The sequence below is a fragment of the Myiozetetes cayanensis genome, unplaced genomic scaffold, assembly GCF_022539395.1.
Source record: "Myiozetetes cayanensis isolate MyiCay16 unplaced genomic scaffold, myiCay2020 scf5-8, whole genome shotgun sequence".
In the NCBI taxonomy this organism is placed as follows: Eukaryota; Metazoa; Chordata; class Aves; order Passeriformes; family Tyrannidae; genus Myiozetetes; species Myiozetetes cayanensis.
In genome coordinates this window covers 52,170,444-52,183,014 of record NW_026087742.1, presented here as the reverse complement: position 1 = coordinate 52,183,014, position 12,571 = coordinate 52,170,444, and positions in this window count along the sequence as shown.

Here is a 12,571-nt window from a genome sequence, read left to right as displayed (position 1 = left end):
TTACTGTAATTAAGCCATGGAGATAGCTTTCCTCTTATTAGTCTGTATGATGCCATGCATTGCATTTGTGGCTGAAACTGTGTTCATAACCTCTGGGCACAGCATCAAGACTTTCCTTTTCTGTCTCTCTTTCCCAAAAGGGAGTAGACTGGGGGTGGGCAAGGTTTGAAAGAGTCATAGCAAAACAGTTGACCAAAGGCGTAGTCCATACTTCCTGACACCATGCTCATCAATAAAAGCTCAAGGTAAGGAAGAGTAAAGGGAGGATATTTGTGGTAATGACTTTTTTCTCTTCAAGTAACCATTAAGCATGATGAGGTAGTGCTTCTCAGGAACTTGCTGGATATGTGTCTGCCAATGGGATCTGCCTAGTTTTGCTTTGCCTGTGTGCACAGTTTTTGCTTTTCTTATTAAACCATCATTGTCTCAATCCATAAGTCCTTCTGCCTTCCTTCTGTATTTCTCCACATTTTCCAGCAGAGGGGAGTGAATAAAAGACAGGATGGGTGTTTAGCTGCTCTATGGGGTCAACTCACCACAGAAATCCATTTGCAGCATAGCAAGTTGCCCTGCATATGACAACAGATCCTTTAGCTTTACTTAAGAAGAAATAGTTAGATTAATTTTTTTTTCCTCTTTGCTTATCCAAAAAAAAAAAAAAAAAAAAACAGATTTTTAAAGAGCAAGAAGATCTGTACTACTTTAAAGTCGTCTATTGTAAATGAATATACGGAAGGAGACATTGTGTCTTACTGTGCTTGGTTGGGTTTTTTTTTCCTATACAATTTAAAATTCAGAGATAATGTTTTTTTTCTTACCCGAGCAAATAAAAGAAAGAAGTAGCTGCACTGTACTCCAAGTACATTCCACTGTACTCCAAGTGTATTCCAAGTGAAACCTTTCAGTTTAGGGTCACATTTGTCAGTCTTTAACCAAATAGCATATTTATTTCACAATTACAACGTGGTCTTATTGCCATACTAATAGGGGAAGTGGACCAAGACTTATAATTTTTCATAACAGTTTTGTTGTTTGGATCATCTATACCAGATGGACAAACAATTATATATAAAATAAGGTTTTACTGACTTTTAGCCAATATATGTGTTCTACTTGTTCAAATTGATATACTTAGAATATACAATTCCTTCAGTTCTGGATTGATAAACATGAAGTACAAATCATGTCCTGCACATTTTATTAGTGCAGACTCAGATTTGAAATCTGTTTCTTTATTTTTTAGGTTTGCAGAAATCTTCATATAATTGTGATTAATATCAGTGTTTTATCACCACAGAAGAAAGAATGAAATATGTTTTAGCATGTAAGACCAGAATGGTTTCAAATATATAAAAGATAAAATATAAAACTGAATTAAAAGGGAAAAATATGTTATGAAGTACAGTGCTTCATAAAAATGTCCAACAAATGCATGACAAATAACCTTTAGAATAACAAGCTAATTGAAATAGCCAAATCTGCAGAAAACAATTTTAATAGCAATGGAAAATCACAAAAGGAAAGTGAACATAAATTATAATAAATATGTGGGGTTTATTTGAAAGAGCTGTCCAACCTTTGTAAGGTGACATCTAGCTTAAGTACAAAAATCATGAAAACAAAGGCAGGACAATGATTATTCCTTCACAGTAATAAAAGTTAAGTGCATCCTATGGTGGTGTGTGTTTATTTTAATAATCGCTGTTGTCACTCTGTTCTGCTTTCTCCCTTTCTATCTGCACTACTATAAAAGGGAAATAAAACTTAGGACTGTTATTTATAAAATATTATTTTGTTTGACTGTATAATTTCTTACTACTTTCAATGCATCCATATAAGAAAAATTTTTATATATAATATTTTATCTTCTACAGCCATCTGATTTTATGGGTTAAAAAGGAGGGACAAGGATAGAAAGAGACACTAGTGAAGCAAAAAGATTGAGTATGTAAACTCTGAACCAAATATGTAATGCAGTTCATATGTAAAACAGTTCATAAAAATTAATTTTTATGAATATTATCCAACACAAAGAGTAAGATCCAAGCAGAGGAACACTAAAATTGTGCTATGCCCTTCTTTTGTTTCCAGACATGCTGGAACCAGGTTAATTCACCACCTTGGTGATGTACCATTGGACAATGAAGAGTTGATGGACATGCAACATTAATACTTAATCACTAAAAGATAAATAAAATCCTTATGAATCATCCAAAATTTGTAGTAAAACCAAACTCTAAAAAAACCATTTTGCACTCTCCAGACCTTATATACTTCATCTCTTGCCAAGAGATATCTGTTTCTACAAAGCTTGTTTTATTAAGTTCACAACCACAAAAGCACCACCATAGAGAAATTTAAAATCTTCCATATTATAAGCATAGAAAAATTTATTTTGTGAAGAATATCCAGAGAATATATATCCCAAATCCTGCTCAAAATAGATTACATTGGATGAGGTTGGCCAAGGTTGTGTCCAGTCATCCCTTATTTTCTCCTATGACAAGGTAACCCACCTAGTTGATCAAGGGAAGACAGCTGATGTAATCTTTTTTGGATTTCAGTAAAGCTTTCGATACTGTCTCTCACAGGGTCCTTCAGGACAAAATGTCCAGTACACAGCTGGATAAACACATCATGTGGTGGGTGAGCAATTGGCTCATAGGTCGAGCACAGAGGGTAACAGTGAATGGGGTAATATCAGACTGGTGACCTGTCACTAGTGGGGTTCCACAGGGCTCCATCTTAGGCCCTGTGCTCTTCAACATCTCGATAAATAACTTGGATGCAGGACTGGAGGGGATACTAAGCAAGTTTGCAGGTGACACAAAACTGGGAGAGGCTGTCAGTTCCTTCAGTGGTAGGAAGGCCCTGTAGAGACATCTCAACAAGTTAGAGGACTGGGCAATTACCAACCATAATGAAGTTCAACAAGGGAAAATTTTGGATTCTGCACCTGGGATGGGGAAACTCTGGATGTACATACAAACTACGGAATGAGATTCTGGAAAGCAGTGCCACAGAAATGCAGTGGCCAAAGGAGGGCAATGAAGATGGTGAAGGACCTTGAAGGGAAGCCTTATGAGAGGTGGCTGAGGTAACTTGGTTTCAGCCTGGAGAAGAGGAGACTGAGGGGAGACTTCATTGCAGCCTATAGCTTCCTCATGATGGTAAGATGAGGGGAAGACATTGATCTCTTCTCTGTGGTGACCAGTGATAGGACCCAAGGGAATGGCCTGAAGTTGTGTCAGGACAGGTTTAGGTTGGATATTAGAAAAAGATTCTTCACCCAGAGGGTGGTTGGGTGCTAAAACAGAATGCCCAGGAAGTGCTCACAGCACCAATCCTGAGAGAGTTCAAGAAGCACTTGGCAATAGTCTTGGCACATGTTGAGACTCTTGAGGATGGTCCTGCACAGAGTCAGGAGCTGGACTTGATGATCTTTGTGGGCCTCTTCTAGTTTGGCATATTCTGTGATTCTGTGATTGCTTCCAGGGACAGATATAGAACAATCTCCCTGGTTAACTTGTTTCAATCTTTGTTGATCTTCATGGTAATTTGTATTTCCTTATATTTAATTAGAATTCATTATTGTTTTATGTGTCTTGACCTATTGTCATGTCTGGCTCCATCATTTTTATGCCATCCTGTCATCACTGCACATACAGCACTTCGTATTTAAAATTTATATCATTTATATTGTAAAGAAGCGGTGAGTACACATCAACATGGGATAGATGTCATATGGTTATCATTGACAACTCTGGTTCTAGGTGACACAGATTTCTGCTTTGGCTACATTTGCTGTGACCAAAGTGTGCATCACTGAACAACCATTCTATAATTGTCTCAACTATTAGGTCTCTGATGGTCTCTGATAGTGTGCACTTGTCTGCTACATTTGGTTATGTTGCTGTTAACATGTCACATAATATTTAGGAAAATCAGCTTTGCATAGTTATCGTCACTGACATTTCAGGTCTTTCTACCTCTCCACTGGTTCTTGTCACATTATCATCAAACCATCAACTGCATGAATGCGGTCCTTTTCTGCTCTTCTTCACTGACTCACCATGACCTGTATCTCATGTTCCTTTAACATCTAAAGTGCACATAGGATATGTTGCTCTTTTTATTATGCTTTGCCTGGTCAGAGAATTAAAGGACCTTAGGCATTAATTGGATTACATTGTAGGATTTTTATTTCAGTACTGTCTCACGCCTCCCTTGATGGCTGGACGTCATCTCCATATGTTCAACTGCTGTTGTAGATTTTCTTACTGTTTTCATACAAGTATGAAACACTTTTTTTTTTTTTTTTCCCTTAGATTAGGATATTCTTCAGGACAATTTTCTGCAATGTATTAAATAAAGAGAGTACAGATTTAAGGACTGGTCACCCAAACATTAAATTCATGCCAGTGAACAATTCCCCTATTAAACTGCTTCCTTCTCCTCTGCTTTGTACACAACTATTGTGTTTTACTGTTGTGCACTTCATTGACAGTATACAAAAGTACTTCTTTTGTCATTTTGTAGCTTCCTAATTTGTTCACCAGAAACAGCAGAATTAGTTACTTTGAATAATATTAGGGCCATCTTACACAGTGCTTGTTACTGTTGATCAACCATTGATACAGTACGTATAGATAGAATTGGTAAATCTGAAATTAAGCATCAAAGAAAAACATAATTCTGACCTATTCAAGCTTTACATATAATTTCTGTCTCTTATTAGAAATAAAATTTTGTTAGGTTTCTACTTTATGCATTGACAGTGAAAATCTTTGCAATTCTTTAGTCATATAGTAAATTATCAGGTAATCAGCTATTTCAGAAATTTCCCATGTTCCTGAACCCTTCATTTCATCATCTAGGAATTATATTAGAGAAAAAAAAAATCCCGTCATTTTTCAAAGCTGTAGTATAGTAAATAGTCTCAGAGAAAAAGTTATAGAAGAATACAAAGTATCTAGGGAGATCAATATGTAGAAATTATGAGTATTTAGAGGCACACAAAAGGGCTTAATGAACATGAATTCTTTTGCATACTAAAAAATATTCCTTTAATATTTACTGTTAAGAAAAGGAACGCTGCATGGAGAGATGAAACAGAAAAATAAGATGTGCCAAGCTATATTTTTTTGTCAAGAGGCATGTTAGACAATGACACCTGGGTGTAAGTACTGTCAGTTCACATCAGCCTGATGCTAGATGGCTTGAAAAACTATTGAAATGCTGAAGACAGAGCTGTATCTGCAGACTCTATTCATGCATTTATCAGAAGTAAGAAAAAATACTTCTTTAAACAAAACAAACAAAACAACTCTTGGTAAAAAGGAATCAAGCAAATGTTTGATCTCACAAGAAAGATCTGCAAAACTTCCTTTTTTATTGTTGGTAGTTTTTTGGTTTGGTGTTTTGTGTGGGTTATTTTTGGGTTTGTTTTGTTTTGTTTTTTTACTGTATAATCCAGCTGTTATGACACCACAGTGGTTTCAAAGCTCTTTCAGCCATTCTTCCAGCTGACCATTTAACTCCTGATCTCAGCTGATATGCATTTTCTTTATTGTGTTTGTGAACATAGAACATATATGGAGTAAAAACCTCAAAATTCTAAACTGACAGTGTAATCAGTGGATGCCTGGTCAGTATAGTTAGAAGGTTCTGGAGGGCTATTCAGCTCAATGATAAATCATATATTGACAGCTATATTTAAAAATGATGGGTCTCTTCAAATTCAACATATTCTATGATCGTATGATATTCTAAACTTTATTATTTGGCGCTGTGTTTCAACCATGCTATTACCTCGTCCCTATCATTAACCAATCAAGTCAAAGGTAGTAATGATATTATTTGAAGTGCAATGAAGTCACTACACCTATCTCATCATATTGCTGCATTGCTGCTCAGGGTTGCTGATGTCTGTTGAAATTTATTTTAATTCAATTTTTTTTATAGTCTTGGAATCCCAAATTTCCATGAAGCATCTTAAAATTCCTCTCAGTTTTGAGTTCAGTTTAGGAGGTTTTCTGGCTGAGAGAAGAAAAAATTTGCATGGAATCACACTCTGTTCATTCAATTAAGAATTTCTTTCTGCATTTACAGGATAACTGGTGACAAATCTACTGTGCAAGTATAACTTAAAGTGCACAGTGGGAAGAGTTCTTAAAAGAAGAGAGATGTGACTATATAAAACAAAAAATTCAGTATCATATTTTGGTAACTTAACAATGCCCAATGAATGTTTGGGCCTTATGTTCCTTCTACTTGCCTACCTCTAATCCACTGACATTTATTTTTTATCAATTATATAACTCCGACTTTTTATCACTGTAAATTGGGACTGAAATTTGACTGCCTTTTTTGGGTTTTTTTTGCTAAAATGCCCTTCTGTAATTCAGAAAGTCTTTTTCTTACTCCAAAGTTATTTTATTCCCCTATATCTCCTTTTTACTCCTCGTATATTTGCTCTATAATAATTTCAGATTATTTCAAATTATATCTTCACAGATAACTTCATCTGATACCCAAATAGTTCATTATTATATTTATTAGGATTCTTATCACAATTGTCCAAATGGATTAATAAGTGAATTGGGTTAGGCTAGATAAATGAGTTGGATTGTATAAATGGATATTGATGTGAAATGAAAACTAGCTGGAAGGTTGGGCACAAGTCCCAGCTGGAGCCCAATCACCAGTGATAAACGTCAGGGGCTAAAATAGGTCCTTCATTAATGAAAATTGGTGAGTAAATCATCCTCAGGGAGTTCACAAATAATACAAACCTGGGAGGAGTAGATGATACAACAGAGGGGTATGCTGCCATTCAGACAGGCCTCAGCAAGATAGAAAATTGGGTACATAGGAACCTCATGAAGGGATACACCAAGTTCTGCACCAAGGTCACACTGGAGCCCAACTGGTTGGAAATTAGCAGCACAGAGGGTATCACTGAAAATCAGGAAACAAACTCTCCACCAGTTTGTTAGGTTAGAAAGCTGATTTTACTTTATTGCAGAACTGGGTACATGGGGGATAGCCCCACCTAATATGCACCTAACAAACCAAGTTATAGTCATGAAAAGATATGTATCCACTACATATTCACTACATATTCATTAAATTTCCTCAATACATGCATATCTGCTAGCTATTTCTGTAGACTTATTTGGATATGAGTAGGGTCTTTTGAGGGTCTCTGGTGATCATTTGGAGAACATCACATTTCCCAAATTTTCCTTTTATGGCACCAGATCTTCTAATAAATGTTTTATCCTTGAGAATATCTCCAATATGTGGCCAGGTCACGGTATACTTCTCTAATCATCTTTTGTCTGGCACACAATCTTTGTTCTCAAACCTAAGGTATTTGCTAGTACTTATTAATCACTAGTATAGGGAAGCACTAAGTCTCACAAGACTATTAGTCACAGATGTAGGGAGTAAACACAAAACTAAGCATAAATCTCTAGCATATGTACTAAACACTAAATGATACAGAATTAAGCATTAATCCCACATAGAGGGGTCAAACACTATTGTTCGAAAGTTGAAAGAATTTCCCAACATCTTCCCCCACTGCTGCACAGACTCTTTAAAAAAAAAATGTAAGTTGTTTGGTAACAAGGGGACCTGAGGGTCCTGGTGGAGAATGACCAGGGTCCAGCAAGCTGACCAGGATCCAGCAACATGTCCTCACTGACAAGATGATCAACAGCCTCCTTTGCTACATTGATCCAGTTTTGGGTTCCACAGTACAACAGAGACATGGACATAGTGGAGAGCAAGTCCACCACATGCAGATGGTTAAGGGTCTGGAGAATCTTTAATATGAGGAGATGTTGAGTGAGGTGGAATGGCTCAACCTGGAAAGGAGAATGCTCAGGAGCATCTCATTGATGTGCATTAATACTTGATGGGAGAGCATAAAGGAGATTGACTTTTCAGTGATGTCTAGTAACAGCACAAGACTCAATAAATCCAAATTAAAACACATGAATTTCCACCTGAACACAAGAAAAAAAGCTTTTGAATGTGTGGGTGGTTGCACACTGGAACAGTTTGCCCAGAGAATTGCCAGCCCCAATGGAGGGATAGTTCTCCATCAAATCCAGCAGATTCAGTGCCTCTGCCATTTGCCATTCCTCCCTCCTATTTTTCACTGAAACCACAGCCCCAGCGGAGTCCAGCCAGCAAGCAGCAACTGTTGATGAAACCGTGGAAAGCAGTAACTGCTGACAAAGTCACAGCAAGATGCAACTGCTGATACTGCTGCTAATGCTACTGCTACCGCTACAGCCGCAGCCACTGAAGCATCACAGCAAGCCGCAGCACCCACCAGGACCACTGCCAGGACAATAACTGCCCTGGAGGGGAGGGAGGCCCCTGAATCTTATTTTTTCTCCTTTCCCTTTGGTTTGCATTTCCAACCTCATAATTTCATATTAACCAGTAAATACTAAAGCTCAGATAAGAGATGCATAATTTTATTCTCAAAGTCACACTGAAATTAGTTACCAAATTGTTAAGGAGTTTACAGTATCAGAATTTCTAAGCATATACTGCTTCATAGAACTTGATTTCTTTAAAATAAAATAAGATGGAAACCACTTATTCATATTCTGTCTGTATAAATCCATGCATGCTGCTGCTATCAAAAATGTTGACCCCTGGGAAAGCTATTTATTCTAAACTTCTATGGTTTTAAGTTTCAGTATGTTATACTGCTGTTTTAAATTATTTCTGATACTGTATCTTTGGTCAGTGAACTAGTACAAAAGTTCAAACCAGTTCAGTAAGACTAGGAACCACTTAGAAAGCAGACATAAATGCAATCGCAGAGGTTAATACAGGATCAAAACTTTTTATTGTAGCTTCTCACAGTAACAGATTCCTGCAGGTTTTCTTATTATCTGCTTAGACTAAACTATGGTAAGCATCCCTCTTCTCCCTTAGTGAGAGTTAATAACCTACTGTGTATGTGAATAGGTACCTGGAGCTTGCTTTCCATGAGGTTTGTTAGCAAGGAGTCACAGGAAGATATTTCATTTCTCTAAGAAAAGGAATGAGTAAAATCAAGAGGAAAATAGCAGACAATTCCAGTAACACCACATACAGGCAACTTCAGGCTGTTATCACTGATTTAGATTTTTGCATGCAGAGCCATCCTGTAGCAATAGGACTATATGCCATCATTCTTTGGTCATAACTAATGAACAGTACCCAAGAAAACTATTACAATGAGAGGAAAGAGAATCATCCTCCCTCAGATAGGGTGGAGGAAGGTTAATCACCAAGTCCACCTTCTGCTCTCTAGTGACAAAGGCTCAGAGGCACCTCTTAGAAAACCTACTGTAGACAGAGTCAAAACCTAATAGATTGTACCAAGGTATAAAAGCAGGTATTCTGGGAAATTGGTTTTCTTTCTTGTAAATATCAACATTAGCATGCTACTTTATGATACTGGAAATGTAGAAAGAAATATTTTTAGCACTCGCATCTCTCATTCCCATTTAGTCAGAGATAGAAAGTAACTTTATGACAGCACAGAATAAAGTCCACTGAATTTTCCATTGAAATTCTTTATTGATATTTACGTATAAATTTCTGAATTATCCGCAGTTAATGTAATAGAAGCATAGCAGACTTGGATATGATTAATGCAATCCAAAATCAGCAGCATTCTAGAGTGTCTTTACAGAACTTGAAGTACATCTACACTGATACATAAGAGCAAACAAATAAAAACTTATTTTGCCCCACAAACTAAATACATTATTATCTCATTTATACATTGCTTCTCTCAGTTCATTCTTCTGATATAATCAGCTGAATCAGATTTCTAAAAGAAACTTCAGCAGAACACTTATTCTTATCACACATATCCATATTTTCCAATTGTTTTTACTGAGTTCTGAAAAAACTTGTCTTGAATCAAGAACTCTTCCACATTTTCATAGAGAAAAAAAAATGTGAAATACTATCAATACACTGCAAAACAAGATAGGACATATCAATTCTTACACCAAAAAAACCCCAAACAACACAAAACACTAACATACTTAGAAATTAAATAACTTAATAAGGGAAATTCTAGGATTCTGTAGTTCAACAATAATAATCAGGTGAATCAATATAAGAGAAACCATGACTAATTAGCAGTTCTGCAAAAAAGAATCTGAAAATTAATTACAGTCCCCTATCACCATGGAAGGCAAGAGTGAATTACATGAATATATATGTTTGTAATGCATAAGAAATAATTTAGCTTTATTGTCCTAAGCATAGTCTTTGTCCTCTGTATTTCTATCCAAATACTTGGACCATATAGACAGAGTCCTCCCATCTCTTAAAAAAAAAAAAAAGAAAAAAGAAAAAAAGGAAAACAACAGTCTACTGAAAGCATTGAATGAACAGATATCATTTAGCCTTCAAGAGGAAACAGACTGTGTGATGATAGCTTTTATCTAGAAACAAGGTATAGAACAAAATGAAAATAATATTTTAATTCTATGCTCATTGTACATAGGACAATCTGCAACAAAAATCTACTGCAAATCACACTATATAGATTATTCAACCTTGATGCAAGGAGATAATTAAAAAAACTTGTGGAGTATTTTCCAATCCTACAATTTCTAAATATTGAAAGTAGGACTATTAAATGTGTATCATTCTTAAAATTAATTTTCACATATAGGTAATGTTACTCAGCTGTTCACACACCTGTACTGCTGGACAAGTGTACCCCTGAACAAGACCTGAAAATTCCTGCAATAACCACAGAGATCCTTTCTGTGTGGGAAAATGTGTAGCATTTTATGTTATAATATTGCAGTTTGAGACACATAAGACAAAAAATCTGACATAGCCTTTCAAAAACTATCTCAAATTAAATTTTACTTAGAAACTAAATTCAGGATACAAATTTAAAAAAAACCAAAAAAACAAAAAAACAAAAAAAACAACCCAAACAAAAACCAAAACAAAACAAAACAAAAGAACCAACCAAAACCTAGGTTTGATCTCTAAACCTATTTTTCTACTTTGGTGCTTAAATTTTTTGATGATGTTTTCCCAACACATAAAGTTATGTAACTGAGCATGCAGCTTTTTCTCTACCGACACCCTGAAAGCTTTCTAAGGAGTCTGTGCTGACTGATAGCTCTCACTTGTGACCTCCTGGTTTGCAAAGAAAAGATACTTCAGTATCTAATAACAGGACTACTCTCAGTGATGTTTGTACTTTCATTAAGAGTGCATACAATTACATTAAAAGCATTTTGTTGCTGTCTGATTTTGATCATTAAACCTATTTACCCAAAGAATATTTACTCCAGCAGCCAAATATCTAGGCTTTAAAAAGACTTTCAGACTAAGTAATTTGAGCAAAACAGTTTCCTTAGGCTAAGAAAAGACTTTATCAGAAGGTGGATCATCAGGGATGAATCTGCTTTTTAGCTCCCCACTTGAAAGAGGGACCCTATGCAGAGAGGAATACAAAATACCAGGTCACCGTAAAAATATGCTAGAGAATGGAAACTGATTTTGTCTTCTTGAAATTATCACTGTCAGCTGGGAGTGAGATTTACTGACATATCTGTATACTTTACACTAAATAAAAATTAATAATGAAACAGATCAGTTTCAAGAGCTCCACATTCTACTCTACTTCAGATGCTGGAATTTTTGATATTCACAAGTGTTTATTTTCCCTTTGTAGTCATTACAAAGAAGAAGATATTCATATTTCACGATTCTTTTCATTTACCCATGGATGCTTCTTTAAAGTTGAGGTGACTTGCACCCTAGACAAACTTCTTTCTATTCAACATAAAAAAAAATCATAACATGACAAAGAGACATGCAGATGAATACAGTGAAGATGTCTGGAAGTAATAGGATGATTTTCACTATTGCATAAATGAGAGAATATACAGCATCATTTTATCTAGCCACTGCTCTGAATTTAAGTGCTTAAATTCACATTACAAGGCCTCTTAGACTACCAAATGCTTTGCTAAATGCCTATGTAAATATGTTCAGCTGCTTTTCAAAGTTTACAAATGTAGATTCTGATACCAATAAGGTGGTTTTCTTTAGAAACTGAAATTTTTGCATTGCAAACGAAGTGTTGCATTCCTCCCCCATGCCATAAACAGCATCGTCCATCTGTAGTTTTTTTGTTTTCTTGGTCAAAAATAGATGAAGGTCTGGATGGCTAATCTACCAAGCAAAGCTCATGGCATACCACTTTGTCAAAGCAAATTTTTTATTAAGGCAAAAAATTGCAATGAGTTGACTATTTTATTTATTACACTTGTAACATGGAAAAGCCACTAGGATCTCAATGCCTATGATTGTGTAATGTCTACTTCTAACTAGAAAAATCCGAGATTTGAGACTAATAAAATTCCATGTGGCATTAGGAATATTTCCTTATTTCTTGTGTACTGACCCTTCTATGCAGTCTTCAATAATCTAATAATAGAATCAAGACCAAAGAAAGGAAACTACAGTATTGTGGTAGTAGTATTGTGCCAGGAATATTGCATTTGTCAGC